General features: G+C 40.0%; 1 non-coding gene across 1 annotated transcript; it reads right to left on the bottom strand.

The window, feature by feature from the left end:
* Positions 1-1,808: 1,808 nt before the first annotated feature.
* TRNAR-UCU (transfer RNA arginine (anticodon UCU)) lies at positions 1,809-1,881 on the bottom strand. Its single transcript has one exon. It is a non-coding gene; the product is annotated as a tRNA-Arg (tRNA).
* Between the last annotated feature and the right edge of the window lie 2,321 nt (positions 1,882-4,202).

Below are 4,202 nucleotides of genomic sequence, written 5' to 3'. Positions count from 1 at the left end.
CCTCTGAGCCTGCGTGTCCGGAGCCTGTGCTTCGCAACGGGAGAGGCCACAACAGTGAGAGGCCCGCATATCACCAAAAAAAAAAAAAAAAAAAAAAAAAAATTCTAAATATTTCCTCCTCTATTGGACTGTTCTTTCTGTATCTTCTATACTGATTCCTCCCATCCCATCCCCATTTACCCTGACTGCCACCTGAGGACTCAATCTCAGCATGAAAAATCCTAAATGATATCTTTTGTTGTAAATTTGACATAAAGACCACCTGGCTAGAAGCTACATCCCCCTGATGCAGGTCCTGAGAATGAGATAGCTAATGCCTCTTGTGAACTGGCAAAGAAGACAAGTTCTGAATAAAGCCATGGATCTGGGGGCATTTGTGTACACATCACTTTCATCTTGTTTTGCTTTCCAGTGTCTGTTCTCCTTTATGTTTTGATAGGACTGTTATGGCTTGTTGAAAATTTTTTGGTGAAACAGATGGCTATGTTTGGGGATGAGGGTACATAAGGGAAAAGAGAGAGAAAGGGACATTCAGATGGACAGAACTGAAGAAAGCACTTGTAAAGCATGGCTCCCTATATAAAATTATATATAAATATATAAAATGTATATATATAAGTAGATATATATGTTAATATATATACTTATAAATGTGAAAGTGTATTGATATTGCGATATGACATAATGACAATATTTGTATTGAAGTTTTGTCTGACTCAATGGTATAATAAAGCCCCTTAAAAACTCAGGTCAGCCAGAATTTGGTAAAAGAAATCAATGATTTCTGTAAAAATTGAATTTAATAATACATTTTAAATAAAATTGAATTTATGTGCACTGAGTAAAGCACCCCTCTGCATTGATTTCTAACTTATTTGATATACATGTCCTGAATAAGAATTAAATCTTAGAAGAGAGTGGTTTTAGGGATAAGGTTGGGGAGATTAATGTTAGAGCTCATTTTATTTCATTTTGTAATTTTCCTTTGTTTAAAGTGATCAATCTCACCCGACAAGAAAAAATTTCTATTTCAATGAAGAATTGGGGTTATATGCCTATACACGTATTCCTGATTTAAGGGAATATGTGTTTTTCCAAAGTTTTTCCAATCTTTACCTTAAAAGAAAAGATTTTTATTAGCTCTCACTTCTTATTTGCAATACAATTTTGAGCAGATTTAGCCGTGTGTGTGTGTGTGTGTGTGTGTGTGTGTCTGTGTGTGTCTGTGTGTCTGTGAGTGAGACTGCTTCCATACTGGGACCCTGCCTCTTTCACAGCAAGGCCATGATTTTTAATCAGGAGTCAAGGGCAAGCATACATAGTACCTATCACCAACAACTCTATTTCAAACATTTCCTCTCCTGGAGGTCTCTTTAATTCAGCAGTCTTTATAATTTAGACTTGTTTCAAATGGGATATCCAGTATTCCTAGGCAGTGCTTCTGCTGGGAGTTAATTGTTTTCTGCATCTGACTTAATCTCCAGGTTAGAGTCCTTGTCCCTTCTTTCCCTTGAGTGGCGCTTGTCTACGTCAAAGCCAGTGGGCTGAATTTACTCTGCCATCTACTCAAGGCCTCTTGGGCATTTGTCTCCTTTTGCTCATGGTTGCTGAGCTAATGATGTCTTTCTTTTTTTAAAAAAAATATATATTTATTTGACTTGCCTGCACTGGGTCTTACTTATGGCACGTGAGATCTTTGGTGCAGCATGAGGGATCTTTAGTTGCAACATGAGGGATCTTTTTAGTTGCGGCATGCGGGAATCTTACTTGTAGCATGCAGGCTCTTAGTTGCGGCATGTGGGATCCAGTTCCCTGACCAGGGATCGAACCTGAGCCCCCTGCATTAGAAGCGCAGAGTGCTAACCACTGGACCACCAGGGACGTCCCTAACGATGCCTTTCAAGTTTTACTTTGCTCAGAAATAGTCATGGCAGAGTATGTGGCTCTCTGGACGACATGCTTGCCTGAGCAGGGACATTTGAAGGCAAAAGCCAACAGTCTCGGGCTTCCCTGGTGGCGCAGTGGTTGAGAGTCCGCCTGCCGATGCAGGGGACACGGGTTCATGCCCCGGTCTGGGAAGATCCCACATGCCGCGGAGCGGCTGGGCCCGTGAGCCATGGCCGCTGAGCCTGCGCGTCCGGAGCCTGTGCTCCGCAACGGGAGAGGCCCGCTAAAAAAAAAAAAAAAAAAAAAAAAAAAAAAAAAAAAAGCCAACAGTCTCCAAGGAGTCTGGAGACAGCAGAAAGCAGGACTCCTCCAGCGTGAAGGAGCATTACCATGATTTTTTATGCCATGGGCCACCCACAAAGTGAGGGTATGTTTGCATGTTGGTTCCACAGACCCCCACCCTTTATCAAAAAGGGCAAGAATCTCAGACGGTCCATTGGAGGCTGCGAGAGGGACAGGGGTTACTGAAATCAGCACTGTTAACTCATAAATTGTAGCCACCCCTATGGACCAAATAGCATTTATACTAGCCCAAATTTTTGGGGGGGGAAGTACAGAAATGCTTAGGAAATGTGTTCTTCAAGTACCTACTGGGAAGATTTGCTGTGACACATAGTTCTTTTTGTCTCCAAGGGCTCTGAGAAAGATTACCTACCAGCTGTGGGTCAGTTCTGGCAAGAAAGAGGCCTCATACCTACTCACTGGTTAAGTGTCAGGGAAAACCTAAGATGGGGATGATTGGGTTCAAAATTGTGATCCTAAAGTCTCAAAGTAATGGTTGATCAGTCTTAAGCTTAAATACCCTTAAAAGTGAAAATACCATGCAATATTTATTCATGCATTTATTAAATAATTCCAAGCACTTACTCTATCCCAAGCATTGATAACATCTTTTCATTCAGCAACTTAGGGTCTAGTTGGGGAGAGAAATGTGTATTTTTCTTCTTTGCTTTTTTCACTTGACAAACTGAGTTATCTTGAAGATATTTATTTACTTACTTACTTACTTAGGTATGAAAGCAACACAAAACTGGAATTTCTTTTTCTCATACATTATTTTTCATATTCCAGTCTTGAAGTCCTCTGTTCCATTTCCTAACTACTAAATAGTCTCCATTTTGTGAGAATCTTCTAAAATCCAGCCATGCCTCTGAACCCAAGCACATTTAATACCTGCTCTGTGCCCACAACTTTTCTCAGCATCATAAAGAAAATGAGATGATAACACTCAGACTCGTCAAGTCTTCACTGACTAAACCACCTGTACTTTGCTGTTTCTCAAGCTGAGTTTACCAGCATTGCTCTTGAGGTTGTTGATAAACAGATTATACCTTTCCTAAAATTGTTACTGTAGCGAGTTAGCTAGAAATAATAATACATACTCTTGGATTAGCAAATCTGTTCAGTGTAGTCAGTGAAAAAAGAGGGATTAAAACAAGGGAAAGGACAAAATCTGTAGCAGAACTTGCAATATAGTAAAGGTGACAATGATTTCTGCTAGAAATCTTAGAGCATTCCCTCTTACATGCAGTATCCTTTTTTCTTTTTTAATCTTTCAATAATCCTGTGAGGCTATTACTCTTTCAAGTGATCTGAAGAACGTTTTCAAGTGATCTGGAAAATCCAATCAACTGAGTTTTTTCTATGATATGTAGAGTCCCAGTCTTAGAATACACGGAGTCACCAAGTACATAGCTGAGGACAAAATCCCCTCACCCATTTCATGTGTTTTTCTTTTTTAATGTTGACATCTTTGTAAAAGTCAGTCAGCAATAAAGTGAAAAACACTGAATACTTAAAATATATTTATTTTAATAAAATGTATTAATTTAAACAAAACCACACAGATGACAACTTTTAGGCTTCGAACAGCTTCACTCACCATGGCTGACTCTAAGGACACCTAAGAGCCTGTCATTCATGATGATACCTTAGCAGTCATTCTGAATGCATTTAGCATGCTCTCAATTCACAATTATGGATTAGCTCCTGGTTATCCTGGTGATTTGGTTGTATTTTATTGCTGTCATGGAAGTTTCTTTTGCTTTAAAGGATGTAAGTCACGTTGATTCTTGTTCTGAACAAAGCACTAACATTGCGTTTACATTACAAGTTACATTCAATAATAAATCAGGGGACTTCCCTGGTGGCACAGTGGTTAAGAATCTGCCTGCCAATGCAGGGGACATGGGTTCGAGCCCTGGTCCGGGAAGATCCCACATGCCGCGGAGCAACAAAGCCCGTGCGCCACAACT

Source organism: Kogia breviceps, chromosome 6, assembly GCF_026419965.1.
Source record: "Kogia breviceps isolate mKogBre1 chromosome 6, mKogBre1 haplotype 1, whole genome shotgun sequence".
In the NCBI taxonomy this organism is placed as follows: Eukaryota; Metazoa; Chordata; class Mammalia; order Artiodactyla; family Physeteridae; genus Kogia; species Kogia breviceps.
This window is presented reverse-complemented; position numbering and strand designations above follow the sequence as displayed.